We start from the raw sequence: 20,594 nt of genomic DNA on the forward strand, positions 1-20,594 counted from the left end.
TGGTATAAGTGATGGTATGTCACTTCTGAGATTAGTGTATAAATGATACCCATTTCCATTGCCATTATTCTCTCTCTCTCCCTCCCTCTCTCATCACTCACTGTGAGGAAAGCAAACTGACATATTATAATCAGCCCTGTGGAGAGGCACACATGTTAAGGAACCTAAATCTCTGGCGACAGCCAATGGGGAACTGAGGGCTGATAACAATCATGTGAGTGAAACTGAAGTGGATTCACCAGCCCCAGTCAAGCCTGGAGATGACTGCATTCCCAGATGAAAGGTTGACTGCAATCTCAGGAGAGATTGTGAGCCTGAACCACGCAACTAAGCCATATGATACATGTTTCTATTTTAAGCTGTTAGATTTTGGAATAATTTGTCATATAGTTGTATGTACCTAATACAACTTCAAATGGAACACAGAAAAAGAAAACGTCAACAAACATATCCAAAAATGTTATCCAAAATAAATCATGGGGGGAGGGGGAGCAAAAAATCCCCCCAAATCCTCAAAGTATTAGTGACATATGGAAAAACATCAAGTACTCTAACTTATGTGCAGGTTGGAGGCCCAGAAAAACTGGGGCTGGGAAGTGACAAAAAATTTCAATAAATGGCTGAATATATTCAAAATTTTAGGAAAAAACATATCCTCAATTTCAAGAAGGTCAGCAAGTACTGCATACATTTCTAAATCTGTAATTAATTCATGGCCAAATTGATAAAAAAGCAAATTCTAAGTCAAAATTCTAAAAGCAAATATAGAGGGAAAAAATTTAAAATACAGGGAAACAATTACGAACAATGGTAGCTGAACATCTCATTAGAAACAATGCAAGTCAAGGCAAAAGAATGACATTTCTAAAATATTAAAAGAAAAAAGTCAACTTAGAATTGAATATTCAGTGCAAATATTCTTCAAAGTTGAATTAAAATCAACATTTTCAAATACATGAATGCTGAGAGAATTCTGTTGGAAAATCTGCATTTTAAGAAATTATAAAGACTTCAGGCTGAAGTGAAAATATATCAGTTGGAAACAGATCTAGAAATGGCAAATAAGTAGATAATTTTATGAATTGCTTTTGTTTTCATTTTCTTTTCAAAAAATTTTTGAATGATATTTTATTGTTTAAAGTGAAAACAATAAAATTTTGTTTGGGGGTTTCTATCAAAGGTAGAAGTAAAATATATAGCCCAATGACACACAGGACCAGAGTGTGGGCAAATGGAATTATTTTACTGTAAGTTTACTATCTTAAACATAAAGTTATATAATATTATTTAAAGATAGGCTGAAGTGAGTTAAAGATGGATGGATAAAGAATATGTTGCACATATGTACAATGAAATTTTACTCTTTTGAGCTCTACTATAAAAGAAGTAAAGAAGGAAGTATAGGTAAAAATCTCATAGTTTAGGTAAAGTGCAATACTAAAATAATGTTCAAATAATTTACTAGAAAAAAGGATAGAAGTAACAATAAAATGGAGGAAAGAGAAAGCAATTAACGAGATAAGAGACAACACAACCATATGAATAATTACACTAAATTTAAATGGAGTCAACATTCAAAATACTATAATTTTTTTAAAAAGATGAGAGATAGATATAGATAGATTTGATTAGATTACATTTTTTAAACATCTTTATTGGAGTATAATTGCTTTACAATGTTGTGTTACTTTCTGCTGTATAACAAAGTGAATCAGCAATATGTACACATATATCTCCATATCCATTCCCTCTTGTGTCTCCCTCCCACCCTCCCTATCCCACCCTTCTTGGTGGTCACAAAGCACCGAGCTGATCTCCCTGTGCTGTGCAGCTGCTTCCCACTAGCTATCTATTTTATATTTGGTAGTGTATATATGTCCATGTCACTCTCTCACTTCATCACAGCTTACCCTACCCCCTCCCTGGGTCCTCAAGTCCATTCTCTACATCTGCGTCTTTATTCCTGTCCTGCCCCTAGGTTCATCAGAACGATTTATTTTAGATTCCATATACATGTGTTAGCATATGGTATTTGTTTTTCTCTTTCTGACTTACTTCACTCTGTATGACAGACTCTAGGTCCATCCACCTCTGTATAAATAACTCAATTTAGTTTCTCTTTATGGCTGAGTAATATTTCTTTGTGCATGTGTGCCACATCTTCTTTATCCATTCATCTGTCGATGGACACTTAGGTTGCTTCCATGTCCTGGCTAATGTAAATAGTGCTGCAATGAACATTGTGGTACATGACTCTTTTTGAATTATGGTTTTCTCAAGGTATATGCCCAGTAGTGGGACTGCTGGGTCATATGGTAGTTCTATTTTTAGTTTTTTAAGGAACCTTCATACTGTTCTCCATAGAGGCTGTATCAATTTACATTCCCACCAACAGTGCAAGATGGTTCCCTTTTCTCCACACCCTCACCAGCATTTACTGTTTACAGATTTTTTGATGATGACCATTCTGACTGGTGTGAGATAATACTTCATTGTGTTTTTGATATGCATTCCTCTAATGATTAGTGATGTTGAGCATCCTTTTGTGTGTTTGCCGGCAATCTGTACATCTTCTTTGGAGAAATGGCTACTTAGGTCTTCTGCCCATTTTTGGATTGGGTTGTTTGGTTTTGTGATATTGAGCTGCATGAGCTGCTTGTATATTTTGGAGATTAATCCTTTATCTGTTGTTTCAATTGTAAATATTTTCTCCCATTCTGAGGGTTGTCTTTTTGTCTTGTTTATGGTTTCCTTTGCTGTGCAAAAGCTTTTAAGTTTCATTAGGTCCCAATTGTTTATTTTTGTTTTTATTTCCATTTCTCTAGGAGGTGGGTCAAAAAGGATATTGCTGTGATTTATGTCATACAGTGTTCTGCCTATGTTTTCCTCTAAGAGTTTTATAGTGTCTGGCCTTACGTTTAGGTCTTTAATCCATTTTGAGTTTATTTTTGTGTATGGTGTTAGGGAGTGTTCTAATTTCATTCTTTTACATGTAGCTGTCCATTATTCCCAGCACTTATTGAAGAGGCTGTCTTTTCTCCATTGCATATTGTTGCCTCCTTTATCAAAGATAAGGTGATGATATGTGCATGAGTTTATCTCTGGGCTCTCTATCCTGTTCCATTGATCTATATTTCTGTTTTTGTTCCAGTACCATACTGTCTTGATTACTGTAGCTTTGTAGTACAGTCCGAAGTCAGGGAGCCTGATTCCTCCAGCTCTGTTTTTCTTTCTCAAGACTGCTTTGGCTATTCAGGGTCTTTTGTGTTTCCATACAAATTGTGAAATTTTTTGGTCTAGTTCTGTGAAAAATGCCATTGGTAGTTTGATAGGGATTGCACTGAATCTGCAGATTGCTTTGGGTAATACAGTCATTTTCACAATGTTGATTCTTCCAATCCAAGAACATGGTATATCTCTCCATCTGTTTGTATCATCTTTAATTTCTTTCATCAGTTTCTTATAGTTTTCTGCATATAGGTCTTTTGTCTCCTTAGGTAGGTTTATTCCTAGGTATTTTATTCTTTTTGTTGCCATATGATAATCTCAATAGATGCAGAAAAAGGTTTCAACAAAATTCAACACCCATTTATGATAAAAACCTTCCAGAAAGTAGGCATAGAGGGAACCTACCTCAACATGATAAAGGCCATATATGACAAACCCACAGCCAACATTGTTCTCAGTGGTGAAAAACTGAAACCATTTCCTCTAAGATCAGGAATATGACAGGGTTGCCTACTCTCACCACTATTATTCAACATAGTTTTGGAAGTTTTAGCCACGACAATCAGAGAAGAAAAAGAAATAAAATGAATCCAAATTAGAAAAGAAGAAGTAAAACTGTCACTGTTTGTAGATGACATGATACTACACATAGAGAATCCTAAAGATGCTACCCAAAAACTACTAGAGCTAATCAATGAATCTGGTAAAGTAGCAGGATACAAAATTAATGCACAGAAATCTCTTGCATTCCTATACACTAACGACAAAAAATCTGTAAGAGAAATTATGGAAACACTCTCATTACCACTGCAACAAAAAGATTAGTTTTTTTAAAATCCCAACTACATGTTGTTTACCAGAAATGTACTTTGAATACAAAAACACAGTTTCAAATTAAAAGAATGGAAAAATATGTACCATGCACACACTAGCTATGAGAAAGATACTGTTAATACTTAAAAACCAGACAAATAATTAAAAATGGAATATTGCCAGGGATAAAGAGAAATATTTCATATTGATAAAAGGATTCATTTTGTAAAAAACTGTGTATCTTATAATAGAATTTTATAGTAACTGAAGCAAACATTGATAGGACTAAAGAGAGAAATAGAAATGTGGAGATGTGTAAATTTCAGAAGAAATTGATGAGAGGGTCAAAAATGGTTGCCTCTGAAGAGAAGGCTGAGAAAAATGAAGGGAGTGTTCTAACTATCTCTCTTCTATACAAAAATATCTATATATGATAATGAGACAATAAGAGTTTTATTTTAGTATTTATATGTAATATATAATGGTTCTTGTATTAAGGTAATTTTTTAAAAAAACTAATTTGAGAAAAATATTCAAGGACCAGTCATGGTGACAACAAACATCATTTCTGTTCCAACTAGCATACTGTTTCTGCTCAATGGAAAAACACAAAATGAAGAAATATGTGGTTTGGACAAACTACTTCATTCACAGATTTTAATATTATATAGTTAACTCCATAGAAACTAACAACAAATTATTAAATTTAAAAAGAGATACTATCAAGATTGAGGTTAATAAATAATACAATTGCATTTTAACAAGGAAAAATGAGAATATTATCTAACATGATAAAAATAATAAGATGCTCAGGAATAAATATAATTTTAAGAGTACAATAAGTTTATGAAGTAAATTATAAAACTTTCTTTGGAAAACACTAAATAAAACCTAAACTACTGAAAACAGATATTATGTCTATGGATAAAAAGACTCAGTATTGAGTATATGGATATATATATATATATATATATATATTTAGTAGGTAGATAGATAGATATTTATCCTTCCAATTTCTTGGTATGTTCAATGCAATTTCAATACAAGTCTCAATAACATTTTCCAAATACTTCAACAAACATATTTTAAATTTTAGTTGGAAGGATAAAGAAAAGATATTTCTGAAAAAAATAAAAATTTGGGGCTCCCTGCCTTACAATACAAGAAGATCATTTCAATTTTATGGACATGGAGATTAAGTTAATGAAAGAGGTAGAGAACTCAGACACATACCCACAGGTCAAAGAAGCTCAGAGAAAACCAAGCAGCATAAATACAAGAACAAACAAACAGACCTATGCATATCATATTTAAACTACTGAAAAACAAAGGGAAAGAGAAAAGGGTAGACAGAGGGGGCAAAAACACATCGCCTACAAAGGAACAAAGAAATAATTACAGCAGACTTCTTGTCAGAAATCAGTGAGGGAAGAAAATAAAGTGGCATCTTTAGGATAATGAAAGAAAAAAAAAATGTCAACCTATAAATCTATATATAAATCTCTCCATAATTTGAAGAGAATATCCTCCAAAAATGAAGAAGAAAAAAATAATCAGACATTCTCAAACAAACAAAAACTGAAGGATTTAATTCCCAGTGTATCTAACCTACAAGTAATGTTAGTGGAAGTTCTTTAGATAGCATATTATTTGTTTTAAAAAAAAAGAATTTGGATCTAGAGAAAAAAAAATAAAGACCATTGGAAATGGAATAAATGGAGAGAATATATAATTTTTTTATTTTTAATTGTTCTACTTGATAATTGCTTGTATAAAATAATAATTATAAGAATGTATTAGATTTTTATAGTATATGTAAAAGTGAAATATATGACACAAAGGATAGGAGGCATGAATTTAGAGTATACTGTTATAAGGTCTTTACACAACATGAAAAGTCATATGACATTAGGTGAAGGTGGATGTAGAATACTTTAAAACGTGTATTTAAAATCCTAAGGCAACAATACAAAATATTTTTCAAAGAAGTTATAAATTATGAGATAAATGCAAATATTTTAAAATGCTCAATTAAATTCAGAGCAAGCAAAAAGGAGAAAGTAATGGGGAAATAGAACAAATAGAAAACAGCTAGCAAGAGGGTAAATTTTAATTCCACTATGTTAATAATAACTTTAAATGTGATCCACACCCACACGTTAAAGATAATCAGATAAAATAAAAAAGCAACTTAGGAAGGTTAAAAAGTAAAAGGAGTGAGAAATATATACCATGAGAACACTGATAAAAAGAAAGCTGGTGTAGACATATTAGTTTGAAACAAAGTAGAGTCCAGAACAAAGATAATCAGGAATAAAGAGGTCAGTTTTCCAAGAAGACACAAAATAATCCTCAATCTGTATGCACATAATAGCAGAGGAACAAAACACATGAGGATATCTGTGAAAATGGTGGAGTTAGCTTTAAGGGCCCATCCCTCCACAGAAACATAAAACAACCAAGGAAAACTGTCAGAATCAACTTTGTCAGAACCCTGGAGAGCAGCCAAAGATTTACAGTAACCAACCACATAATGAATCAAAAATTACAATGAACTGAAAGGAAATGAAATGAAAATTTAATGTAATTTAAAGGGGCAACTTAAAAAGGTGGTAGCAAGAGTAGTAGTAGAAAGGAAGAGCTAAGTGATAGAATGAATGTGTATGTCTCCCAGGAAGATACTCCCTGGTCTTTGATTGGACTTGGCAGTATTCTGAAAAGTCCTGGGCAGATACTAGGGAAACTACTCAACAACTCATCTATAAAACCTCTCTTGGGTCCTTTGTTTTTAGAGACGGTCTATTGCTGATTTCAGATCATTCCAATTCCGACTTTATCCCCCAATGTTGGGATTGTCCTCTGAGAGCTTTGTCAACCAAAAACGCTATATCTGACAAAACTGTCCTTCAAAAATGAAGAAGAAATTAAAACATTCCTACACAAACAAATGCTGGGGGCATTGCTGTTTGCTCACCTCCCTACAAGAAATGCTAAAGGGAGTTCTTCAGGCTGAAATGAAAAGACACTGGACAGTAACTTAAGACCATACAAAGAAATAAAGAACTCTGGTGAAGTAATTACATAGGTAAATATAAATGTCAAAATTATTATTTTTTTGGTTTATAACTCTTCATTTTATTTCCTATATGATTTTTAAATGCATAAAACAATAATTATACATCTGTCTTAATCAGTACACAATGTATAAAAATGTAATTTTAGACAATAACTTCATAAAGGAGGAGACACAACTATTTATATAGGTTCAGAGACTTTGTATCGTATTGAAGCTAAATTGACATCACTTCAAATTAGATTGTTATAAGTATAGTATGTTAATTGTAACATAAATATGTATGTTAATGGTAACCACTAAGAAATCATCGAAAACTATACAGGAATGAAATGAGAAGAACAGAACAATATTACAAAGTATGCATTCTACCTCCTCTAGGAGGTGATGCTTAATTCCTCCCACCAGCACCTCCCCCCACCTTGAGTATAAGCTGATTTAGCAACTTGCTCCCAAAGAATAGAATGGAACAAAACAGAAGGAGGAAAAAAAAAAAAACTTTACCAGGATAAACCTGGAAAACACTACTCTGGCCAGGTGATCAAGGAAAACATCACCAGTGACATCTTATTATCATGTACCCCCTAAGATGATGCAATATACAGGGTCCTTTACATGTGTAGTAGTCTTCCCCAAAATGTATAACCTCGGTCCAATCACAAGAAAACATAAAACAAACCCGAATTAAGGGAATCTCTATAGCATACCTGACCAGTACTTCTCAAGGTCATCAGCAGCGAGAAACTGCCACAGATCAGAGGAAACAAAGGAGTTATATGACAACTAAATGCGATGTTCTATGCTGGATTGCAAACGAGAACAGAAAAGTGCACTAGTGGAAAAACTGATGGAATTCGAATAAAGTCCACATTTTAGTTAACAGTGTTGTATTATTATTGTCTTAATTTTGGCAAAAATGTACTGTGGTCACTAACATTAGGAGAAACTGAATGAAGGGTATATGGCTATACTTGGTACTATCTTTGTAACTTTTCTGTAAATATAAATGTATTCTAAACTTCAAAAGTCTTTAAAAAATGGTTTGTCATCGGAGAAAAGGATTGACTTCCCGTGAAAAGGAACAACATATGCAAAGACCTGGAGGAAAGCGAAAATATATCTTGTTCATGTAATAGTGAGGAAAATGGCCTTGTTGGAAGAGAGGATGCATGAGAAGTAGGCATGGTAGTTGAGATGAAAGAGAGTTTTGAAGGCTAGGCTGAGGAGAATGTGGCTGAGAGAATCAAACACCACACCCTGGGGAAGGCACAAAGCAAGTCTGAGCCTGGCCAAGGAGTGAGATTTCTCTGGGTACCATAAATCTCTCAAGACCTCCTCTCCATCACTCAGCCCACTCATTCCAAGACAACTGTTCTCTATTGTGTGCTGGGCCCTGGACTGGGCAGGAGGCCAGAAGGACAAAGCTTTGTCCCCTGGAGCCACATCACCTGGAGAGAGCCACAGAGTCAGGCCTGAGTCAAAGTGACTGGGACGACGGGATGTGTGCCAGAGTGAGAGACAGAGGGGTGAGAAGGAGCCAAGCACTGGGTGGAGGCAGGGAGGGCTTCCCAGGGGAGGTGATGCCTGTGCTGAGACATGAAGGGGGAGCAGGAGCTGGCCAGGTGTACGAGAAGGAGAAGGTTCCTGAGAAGGAAATGCTGTGATTTCCAAAGAATGGGGTCTGAGGCTAACTTGCGGAACGACAAGCAATTGCCAGAATAGAAGACTCTCACTATGGTTCCATGACAGAAACTGACCCAGTCTCACTTTATAAAGTAAAATGATTCAGAATGTATTGAACATTTTGCACAGGCTAAGAACAAAATTTCACACTTACCACCTGAAACAATATGTTTTAAATATTAAGTAAGCATTAGGGAAATAATTCGAATTTCACTGACTAAATGAAAAAAAAAAACTCACACAATTTAAAAACATAAAAGAATTTAAAGCAAAACACTTTGGACATGGAAACTGACTCCCACAGGGTAAGAAGAAAAGAGGAGGAAAGTAAATAGTATTCTAGGAAAGTTCTCAACTTTTCTTAAATATAAGCGCTGCACTGTGCAGTGATTTTTTGCTAAGTGACTTCTACCTAAATACAAATTGATAAAAATTGGAGAAGCTACCTAAGGTAAGAGTCCTGGAGCAGCTTGGATTTAAAAATAATAATAATAAATGCAAAATGCGAAACTTGTTTTTAGGCAAAGACACCGGAAAAAAAAAAAAAGTTACTAACTGTGATTCTCTATAATTACTGACCAGAAAACCATGCCCATGCCACTTTGGAGCCCTTCCCCTGACAGCCCTCTAGCTTCCCTGGCTCTGCTCTGAATCAGGCTAAAGCATACAGTAGCCACAGTGAGGACCACTCAGATTCGCCAGGCAGCACACATGCCTACACACACCCCAGAACGCAGACAAATCCAAAACAACCCAGTAATTAAATCTGGAGAGTCAGGCAACCATCATCTGAGACTCATAACTATCTGGCAAGCAGATCGGCCAGTGACAGTGCATCAGACAACAGCTGTCACCTGCTATAATTATTTTGGAACTATCTTTAAATCTCTAAGAACTAACATTGAGTGACCAATGCAATCTTCTGTGACAGAATGCAAGAGACAAGCCCATTTTGATGAGAAGGAATACCACACTTTACGCTGAAGAGCAGTGGCCATTGGCACCCAACAAATCTCATTCATCCTTCAGCTTGAGGAAGAGACACTGGACAAAGAAAAGGCTGTCCCCAAACTGTCAATTCTACACATTTTGCCCATCACAAGCCCAGCCCTATTGGAGGAGTTAATTTGTTCATTCTATTCTCCACAGTGACAGGACAGATGACTTGCCAGGATCACTATAACATGGGTGATGACCACTCACTACCACTGTTTTACCAGAACTTTCTGTCCCCTGTGTCTGAAGCTATGTTAGATGGTGCACACAATATACACAGCAAACCACTTTTAGCATATGGGGATGTCTACTTGAGTGAGATATGCTAACTAGCTCAGTCCCAGTGTTAGAGCATGACTCCCCTAGGGATGCTGACGATGGCTATTCCAAACTCTCAGATCCTCTGGAATCACACCATGCTTCCTATCCTAGTGTCTTCCTGGTCCTAGTCCAAAACATGCTGCCCAGTCCTCCCAGGTACCAGTCCCTAAATGCCTGTTGATCTTCATACCCTATCAAATCCCCCAATACTTCCTTTGTGGCACTTCTGTCAGCCCTTACAGGTGTCAACTGTTCTTCAGAACACAAATGCATTGCAAAAAGGAAGGTTAGCGTGGAGTAAACATCACACATTAGAGAACACTTTCAACATCAGAAACAGCCATGGGGGGCTCAGGAGCAGAGAACAATCGCAATGAGCTACATTTATACTCAGGCCAAGTTTGCAATGGCCTGCACACTGGTTTTCATTGGCTGAGACTGTAAGACAGCAGTCAGAAAGAGGGGAAATTATATATTTTTCTTTACATAAAGAGCCCAGATCCATGAGTGACCCTTTGGAAAAGAAGTACCAGGAATGTCAAGTAACTTGGTCACTTAAATGGTTACAGTCTGAAATAGGAGCAAGAAATGCACTTGTGTTACCTCCATAGATTTGGTTACTTGTTAGAAAATACCAATACCAGTGACCATGTGTGTGACGTTCAGAGCCTGGCATGTGCGAGGGCACACGGCAATAGTCTCATGTCTTTACTTATTAAATCTAGAGGGAAAACTGCTGACACAAGGTAGGGTATCAATTTATCCAATTTAAAGTTTCTGTGCCAAGAACTGTGGTTTCCTGTGAAATGGGAGTGGGTGTCAGATATACTCCTCCTCTGGAATATCTAAACAATTGAAAGGTAAATCAATAGAAAATGTTTAAATTATAATTTGTTTTAAATTATCTGAAGATTTATAACCACAGCTTTCTCAAATAATTTAAACATGCACATGGTGGTTACAGGCATGGGCTTTGGGGTTCATCAGCAGACATTACTTACATTCAGGTTATACGTGTATGAGGTGGGTAAATGGGGAAAATGAGGTTAATGGGTTAATAAGGCTGTCTTAGACTTGTTCTGAAGATTAGAGACCACAGATTGTGTCTGGAACATAGAGAGCACTAAATAAATATTGGTAATTCTTATTCTAGAAAACATTTTCTTAATTAAAATGCATTCAACCTGTCTCTGGTCTAAAATGGATAGATTAAAATAAAATGTAAAAGCCTGAGGAATCTGTAAAAATAAGTTCCTCAAAGTTTGATTTTACAAGGTAAAGAGAAACCCAAGAACTGTTTTCCATTTTGCAGAGTAATCATTTGAAGCTGTGGCTATACAAACATAGACAGAAAATCAATAAATTTATTTATGAGGAATAAATGTGCTATAATTCGGAAATTCTCAGAGAATACACCAAAATTAAAGTTAGTTAAATCGTGAGATTCTTATTTCCCCTAAAAATAGATTCTTTTTTGACAATCTAGTCATCATGGGTTATCTTTTAAATTGTTATGATGTCAGTGCATCTTTATGTGGGCACAGATACAAGCTCCTTGCTTGAGAGTCCTAGGAGCAGAAAAAGTACATAATTAAAATGTTAGAAGCTGCTGTCAATACAAATTCTAACCAAAATTCATGTAAAAATTTCTCTAAAGCTATAATCTGTCAGTGAACATAATCCTACCTCCAAAATTCCACTGAAGTGTAAGCTGTACAAAATTACATCTACTGTTGTTCTTAGTGTGAGGTTCACGGGCAAGTGCACTTGTTCAGCTGCCAGCAGGTCTCTTTCCAAAACAACTCTGCACTCTTTTTGGAGGCCAGCACACCATTCAGCCCCCTCAGTGGAACTGTAGTTTCTTTCACCACAAGGAAGCTGCACAGGGCAGATGAAAGAGCTCTGGGCTTCACAAAGGACCCTTCTATTCTTTTAAATATTGTTTCAATGAATCTTTTTGCATCTTTTGAGTTTTTGGCCCCCTCTTCTGGACAATCTGTTTCACAACTGCAAATTGCTTCCATAAAAGCTGAGCTGAGTACATGGATGACTGAAATGTTCTAGGCAAAATGAAATCAAGAACATAATTTCCAACAGTTAAGGGTAATTCTATTTCTAATGCCTTAGGAAAACTTGCCTGTCTTTCCAAGCAAATAACTATGCAAAACAGGAGTCAGTTATGTCCTAAGCTTGAGCCTATTTTTCACAGAGGTCCAGAAAGTTTGAGTTCCATCTGCAATTAGAGAAGGTCTTGTGCATTTTAAAAATAATGGCATCTGACATTATAGGATGTTGCTAACTTTCAGCCCAGAACTCTGACTACCAACTATTAGCCTGGGGCTCTGTAGATAAGCATTCTGCTGTAGAGAACACAGAGAGGCAGCAAAAGGGCTGTAAAATCAGTGTGTCCACACAACCCAAAATACTGCTCATTAGGGACATGAGGTCTGATGATGTAAATCAGGCCATGGTGAGAGCCAATTTCATCAGAACCCTTAGGCCAATGCAGGGCCCACATACATGTACTCCATCAATCTTACACAGGAGCTTCCCAGCATGCCCAAGAAAAGAGAGGCATCATGTATGGAATGCTAGGGTAATGAGGCTTTGAGGAAATGGCTGAGGGTAGGGGTGCATGTGGTACGCAGGTCAGGGGGCTAGACCCTCCTTCAGGCTCTCCCACCACCTGGGTGCTAGACCTTGGGTATATCTAAGCTTCCTCATGTGTCACATAAGAGAACTGGGTCATAAGTGGTACCTGAGGTTGCTGCTGGCTCCTGCTGTCTACAGGATGCTCAAGCAGATGATTGAGATGAAATGAGCTGTGAAGCTGCACAATAACAATAGTTTGTCCAGTCTTCACATGGCTCCTAGCAACTGGACACATCTGTAAGAACAAACCAAAGACAACACAGGCCAACACAGGACATCCCACTGCATGATGAAATGTGCTCATCACCAAACTCTTAGAATGATTCTAAAAGTCTGGCCTAGTGTTGTGGGGAAAACAGCAAGCCTTGCTAACAGGGTGAGAAACAGCCCAGTGCTGCGCTTTGGCTCTTCTGATTTGGGCAGATTCTCAGACATCAGAAGCACAGTGGTGGGGAGGGGGTGTTAACATCTTCATTAAAAGCCTCATTATAAGCAGGCTCATTGTTCTTGTCAATGCTGTTTGCTAAAAAGTTACTTTTTTTTAACATCTTTATTGGAGTATAACTGCTTTACAATGTTGTGTTAGTTTCTGCTGTATAACAAAGTGGATCAGCTGTATGTATACATATATCCCCATATCCTCTCCCTCTTGCATCTCCCTTCCACCATCCCTATCGCACTCCCATACGTGGTCACAAAACACCGAGCTGATCTCCCTGTGTTATGTGGCTGCTTCCCACCAGCTATCTATTTTACATTTGGCAGTGTATATATGTCCATGCCACTCTCTCACTTTGTCCCAGCTTACCCTTCCCCCTCCCCGTGTCCTCAATTCCATTCTCTACGGCTACACTTTTATTCCTGTCCTGCCCCTAGATTCCTCAGAACCATTTTTTGTTTTTTTTGTTTTTAGATTCCTTATATGTGTGCTAGCATATGGTATTTGCTCTTCTCTTTCTGACTTGCTTCACTCTGTATGACAGACTATAGGTCCAACCACCTCACTACAAATAATTCAATTTCATTTCTTTTTATGGCTGAGTAATATTCCATTGTATATATGTGCCACATCTTCTTTATCCATTCATTTGTTGATGGACACTTAGGTTGCTTCCATGTCCTGGTTATTGTAAATAGAGCTGCAATGAACATTGTGGTACATGACTATTTTTGAATTATGGTTTTCTCAGGGTATATGCACCGTAGTGGGATTGCTAGGTCATATGGTAATTCTACTATTAGTTTTTTAAGGAACCTTCATACTGTTCTCCATAGTGGCTGTATCAATTTACATTCCCACCAACAGTGCAAGAGAGTTCCCTTTTCTCCACACCCTCTCCAGCATTTATTGTTTACAGATTTTTTGATGATGGCCATTCTGACAGGTGTGAGGTGATACCTCATTGTAGTGTTGATTTGCATCTCTCCAGTGATCAGTGATGTTGAGCATTCTTTCATGTGTCTGTTAGCAATCTGTATATCTTCTTTGGAGAAATGTCTATTTAGGTCTTCTGCCCATTTTTGGATTGGGTTGTTGGTTTTTCTGATACTGAGCTGCTTGTATATTTTGAAGATTAATCCTTTGCCAGTTGCTTCATTTGCAAATATTTTCTTCTGTTCTGAGGGTTGTCTTTTTGTCTTGTTTACGGTTTCCTTTGCTGTGCAAAAGCTTTTAGTTTAATAAGGTCCCATTTGTTTATTTTTGTTTTTATTTCCATTTCTCTAGGAGATGGGTCAAAAAGGATCTTGCTGGGATTCATGTCAAAGAGTGTTCTGCCTATGTTTTCCTCTAAGACTTTTATACTTTCTGGCCTTACATTTAGGTCGTTAATCCATTTTGAGTTTATTTTTGTATATGGTGTTAGGGAGTGTTCTAATTTCATTCTTTTACCTGTAGCTGTCCAGTCTTCCCAGCACCACTTATTGAAGAGGCTGTTTTTTCTCTATTGTATATTCTTGCCTCCTTTATCAAAAATAAGGTGACCCTATTGTGAGGAGAAAGATATCTTTTTCCACCCCCTCACTTTCAGTCTGTATGTGTCCCTAGGTCTGAAGTGGGTCTCTTGTAGACATCATATGTATGGGTCTTGTTTTTGTATCCATGCAGCCAGTCTATGTCTTTTGGTGGGAGCATTTAATCCATTTACATTTAAGGTAATTATCAATATGTATGTCCCTCTTACCACTTTCTTAATTGTTTTGGGTTTGTTATCATAGGTCTTTTCCTTCTCTTGTGTTTCCTGCGTAGAGAAGTTCCTTTACCATTGGTTGCAAAGCTGGTTTGGTGGTGCTGAATTAGCTTAGCTTTTGCTTGCCTGTAAAGGTTTTAATTTCTCTGTCAAATTCGAATGAGATCCTTGCTGGGTAGGGTAATCTTGGCTGTAGGTTTTCCCTTTCATCACTTTAAATATGTCCTGCCACTCCCTTCTGGCTTGCAGAGTTTCTGCTGAAAGATCAGCTGTTAACCTTAGGGGATTCCCTTGTATGTTATTTGTTGTTTTTCCCTTTCTGCTTTTAATTTTTTTTCTTTGTATTTAATTTTTGATAGTTTGATTAATATGTGTCTTGCTGCGTTTCTCCTTGGATTTATCCTGTATGGGACTCTCTGTGCTTCCTGGACTTGATTGACTATTTCCCTTCCCATATTAGGGAAGTTTTCAACTATAATCTCTTCGAATATTTTCTCAGTCCCTTTCTTTTTCTCTTCTTCTTCTGGGACCCCCATAATTCAAATGTTGGTGCATTTAATGTTGTCCCAGAGGTCTCTAAGACTGTCTTCAATTCTTTTCATTCTTTTTTCTTTATTCTGCTCTGCGGTAGTTATTTCCACTATTTTATCTTCCAGGTCACTTATCCGTTCTTCTGCCTCAGTTATTCTGCTATTGATTCCTTCTAGAGGATATTTAATTTCATTTATTGTGTTGTTCATCATTGTTTGTTTGCTCTTCAGTTCTTCTAGGTCCTTGTTAAACGTTTCTTGTAATATCAACATTCTATTTCCAAGATTTTGGATCATCTTTACTATCATTACTCTGAATTCTTTTTCAGGTAGACTGCCTATTTCCTCATTTGTTTGGTTTGGTGGGTTTTTACCTTGCTCCTTCATCTGCTGTGTGCTTCTCTGTGTTCTCATTTTGCTTAACTTTCTGTGTTTGGTGTCTCCTTTTCGCAGGCTGCAGGTTCGTAGTTCCCATTGTTTTTGGTGTCTGCCCGCAATGGCTAAGGTTGTTTCAGTGGGTTGTGTAGGATTCCTGGTGGAGGGGACTAGTGCCTGTGTTCCTTCTGGTGGGCAGGACCACGTCCAGTGGTCTGTTTTGGCATGTCTATGTCCTTATTATGATTTTAGGCAGCCTCTCTCCTAATGGGTGGGGTTGTGTTCCTGTCTTGCTAGTTGTTTGGCATACGGTGTCCTGCACTGTAGCTTGCTGGTCTTTGAGTGGAGCTGGGTCTTAGCGTCGAGATGGAGATCTCTGGGAGAGCTTTCACTGTTTGATATTATGTGGAGCCGGGAGGTCTCTGGTGGACCAATGTCCTGAACTCGGCTCTCCCACCTCAGAGGCACAGGCCTGACACCCGGCCGGAGCACCAAGACCCTGTGAGTCACATGGCTCAGAAGAAAAGGGAGAAAAAAAGAAAGAAAGAAAAATAAAATAAAAATTTTAAAAGTTATTAAAATAAAAAATAAATATTATTAAAAATAAAAAAATTAAAACGTAATTAAAAAAAGAAAGAAAGAAACGAGAGAGCAACCAAACCAAAAATCAAATCCACCAATCATAACAAGTGCTGAAAACTATACTAAAAAACCCAAAAAAACAAAACAAAAATGGACAGACGGGACCCTAGGACATATGATAAAAGCAAAGCTATACAGACAAAATCACACAAAGAAGCATACACATACACACTCACCAAAAGAGAAAAAGGAAAAAAATATATATCTATACATAAAAAAAAGGAGGAAAAGAGCAACCAAATCAGTAAACAAATCTACCAATGATAATAAACTCTAAATACTAAACTAAGATAAACATAAAGCCAGGAACAAATTAGATGCAGAAAGCAAACCCCAAGTCTACAGTTGTTCCCAAAGTCCACCGCCTCAATTTGGGGATGATTTGTTGTCTATTCAGGTATTCCACAGATGCAGTTTACATCAACTTGATTGTGGAGATACAATCCGCTGCTCCTGAGGCTGCTGGGAGAAATTTTCCTTTCTCTTCTTTGTTCGCACAGCTCCTGGGGTTCAGCTTTGGATTTGGCCCTGACTCTGCATGTAGGTCACCTGAGGGCATCTGTTCCCCACCCAGACAGGACAGGGTTAAAGTAGCAGCTGGTTAGGGGGCTCTGGCTCACTCAGGCCAGGGGGCAGAGGGATATGGAATGTGGGGCGAGCCTGTGGCAGCAGAGACCAGTATGACATTGCAACAGCCTGAGGCGTGCTGTGTGTTCTCCCGGGAAAGTTGTCCCTGGATCACGGGCCCCTGGTAGTGGCAGGCTGCTCAGGCTCCTAGGAGGGGAGGTGTGGATAGTGACCTGTAGCTGCACACAGGCTTCTTGGTGGCTGCAGGAGCAGCCTCAGTGTTTCATGCCCGTCTTGGTGTCCACGCTGATAGCCGCTGCTCGCGCCCGACTCTAGAGCTCGTTTGGCAGTGTTCTGAATCTCCTCTCCTCACACACCCTGAAACAATGGTCTCTTGCCTCTTAGGCAGTTCCAGACTTTTTCCTGGGCTCCCTCCCGGCTAGCTGTGGCACACTAGCCCCCTTCAGGCTGTGTTCACGCAGCCAACCCCAGTCCTCTCCCTGGGGTCTGACCTCTGAAGCCCGAGCCTCAGCTCCCAGCCCCCACCCACCCTGGTGGGTGAGGAGACCAGCCTCTCAGGCTGGTGAGTGCAGGTCGGCACCGATCCTCTGTGCAGGAATCTCTCTGCTTTGCCCTCTGCACCCCTGTTGCTGCGCTCTCCTCCGTGGCTATGAAACTTCCCTTCCCCCGCCGCCCAGCCCCTATCTCCACCAGTGAAGGGGCTTCCTAGTGTGTGGAAACTTTTCCTCCTTCACAGCTCCCTCCCAGAGCTGCAGGTCCTGTCCCTATTCTTTTGTCTCTGTTTTTTCTTTTTTCTTTTGCCCTACCCAGGTATGTAGGGAGTTTCTTGTCTTTTGGGAGGTCTGAAGTCTTCTGCCAGCATTCAGTAGGTGTTCTGTAGGAGTTGTTCTACATGTAGATGTATTTCTGATGTATTTGTGGGGAGGAAGGTGATCTTCACGTCTCACTCCTCCACCATCTTGAAAGTCTCCCAGTCTCTCTTCTTTTAATAGATCCATTCAGATATTCTACTTCTTCTACAGTCCTTTTTGGTAGTTTGTGTTTTTCTGGAGGTCTATTTCATTTGGATTTTCCAGTTTGTTGGCATATTGTTGGTTATAGTTTTCCCCTAACATTCCCTTGGTCATAATGGTCATAATGTCCCCTCTTTCATGTCTGATTTTTTAATATGAGATTTCCTTTTTCATGTTCAATTTAGGTAATACCTTGTCAGTTTGTTTATCTTTTCAAGGAACCAACTGTTGGTGTTGTTTTTAACGTGTTATATTTTTATACGTTATTTCATTAATTTTACTCTAATCTTTATTTCCTTAATTTCAGTTGCCTTGAATTTAGTTACATTTGTTTCTAGCTTCCTAAGATGGAATAGGATATTGATTTGAGATCTTCTTTTTAAATGTAGGTGTTTAGAGTTATAAATTTCCCACTGAGCACTGCTTTTGCTGTATCCCGTAAGTTTTGTTTTTTAAATTGTTGTTGTTCTCTTTTACCTCAAAGTATTGTTTAATTTCTCTTGTGATTTCGTCTTTGTTTTATTTCCACATATTTGTGAATTTCCCAATTATCATCCTGTTATTGATTTTTAATTTTTTACAGTTGTGATTGCAAACATGCTTGGTATTATGGCTACTTTTGTTTTTGAACTATAGTTATTTAAATACATAAAATATTATTATTACAATATTATTTGTTACAAGTGTGCAACATAGTGATTCAAAATTTTTAAAGATTATATTCCACTTATAGTTAATATAAAATATTGGCTATATTCCCCATGTTGTACAATATATCTTTGTAGCTTATTTTATACCTAATAGTTTGTACATCTTAATCCCCTTCCCCTATGTTGTCCCTCCCACTTCTCCCCACAGGTAACTACTAGTTTGTTCTCTATATCTGTGAGTCTGTTTATTTTTATATTCACTAGTTTATTTTTTTAAATTCCACATATAAGTGATATCATATAGTATTTGTTTTTCTCTGACTTATTTCACTTAGCATAATGCCCTCCAAGTCCATCCATGTTGCTTTAAGGGAACATACCTCAGCATAATAAAGACCATATATGACATACCCACAGCTAACATCATACTTCATGGTGAAAAGCTGAAAGCATTTCCTCTAAGATCAGGAGCAAGACAAGGATGCCCACTCTTGCCACTTTTAGTCAACATAGTTTTGGAAGTCCTAGTCACAGAAATTAGAGAAGAAAAAGAAATAAAAGGAATACAAATTGGAAAGGAAGAAGTACAACCATCACTGTTTGCATATGACATGATACTATACATAGAAAATCCTAAAGACGCCACCAGAAAACTGCTAGAGCTCACCAATGAACTTAGTAAAGTTGCAGGATACAAAATCAATATAAAGAAATCTGTTGCATTTCTATACAATAACAACAAACTATCAGAAATATAAATTAAGGAAACATTTACCTTTGCAATAAAAAGAGTGAAATACCTAGGAATAAACCTATCTAAAGAGGTAAAAGACCTGTACTCAGAAAACTATAAGACACTAATGAAAGTAACTGAAGATGACACAAACAGATGGAAAGATATATCATGTTCTTGGATTGGAAAAATCAGTATTGTTAAAATGACCATACTACCCAAGGCAATCTGCAGATTCAATGCAATGCCTATCAAAATACCAACGGCATTTTTCACAGGTTAGAAAAAATAATTTTTAATATTTGTATGGAAATAGAAAAGACTCCAAATAAGCCAAACAATCTTGAGAACGAAGAACAGAGCTGGAAGAATCACCTTCCCTGACTTCAGACTATTCTACAAAGCTACAGTAAAAGCTACGGTAATCAAAACAGTTTGGCACTGGCAAAAAAGAAACACATAGATCAATGGAACAGAATATAGAGTCCAGAAATAAACCCATGCACTTATGGTCAATTAATCTATGGCAAAGGAGGCAAGAATATACAGTGGAGAAAAGTCTCTTCAATAAGTGGTGCTAGGAAAACTGGACAGCTAGTTATAAAAGAATGAAATTAGAACATTCTCTAACACCATATACAAAAATAATTCAAAATGGATTAAAGACCTAAATGTAAGACTGGATACTCTAAAACTCTTAGAGGAAAACACAGGCACAACACTCTTTGACATAAATCATAGCAACATCTTTTTGGATCTGCCTCCTAAAGCAAAGTAAATAAAACCAAAAGTAAACAAATGGGATCTAATTAAATGTAAAAGATTTTGCACAGCAAAAGAAACCATCCACCAAATGAAAAGACAACCTACTGAATAGGAGAAAATATTTGTAAATGATGTGACAAATAAGGGATTAATATCCAACATATATAAAGAGCTCATACAACTCAGTATCAAAACAAACAAACAGCTCAATTATGGCTATTCTTTTAAATTGATTGAGACTTGTTCTGTGATCTGTCCTCAAGAATGTCTCATAGGTACCTAAGAAAGATGTGTATTCTGTAGTTCTGAGTGAGTGTGCTATAGAAATCTGTTAAGTTTAATT

The sequence above is a fragment of the Eschrichtius robustus genome, chromosome 10 (genome assembly GCF_028021215.1).
Source record: "Eschrichtius robustus isolate mEscRob2 chromosome 10, mEscRob2.pri, whole genome shotgun sequence".
NCBI classification, from domain to species: domain Eukaryota; kingdom Metazoa; phylum Chordata; class Mammalia; order Artiodactyla; family Eschrichtiidae; genus Eschrichtius; species Eschrichtius robustus.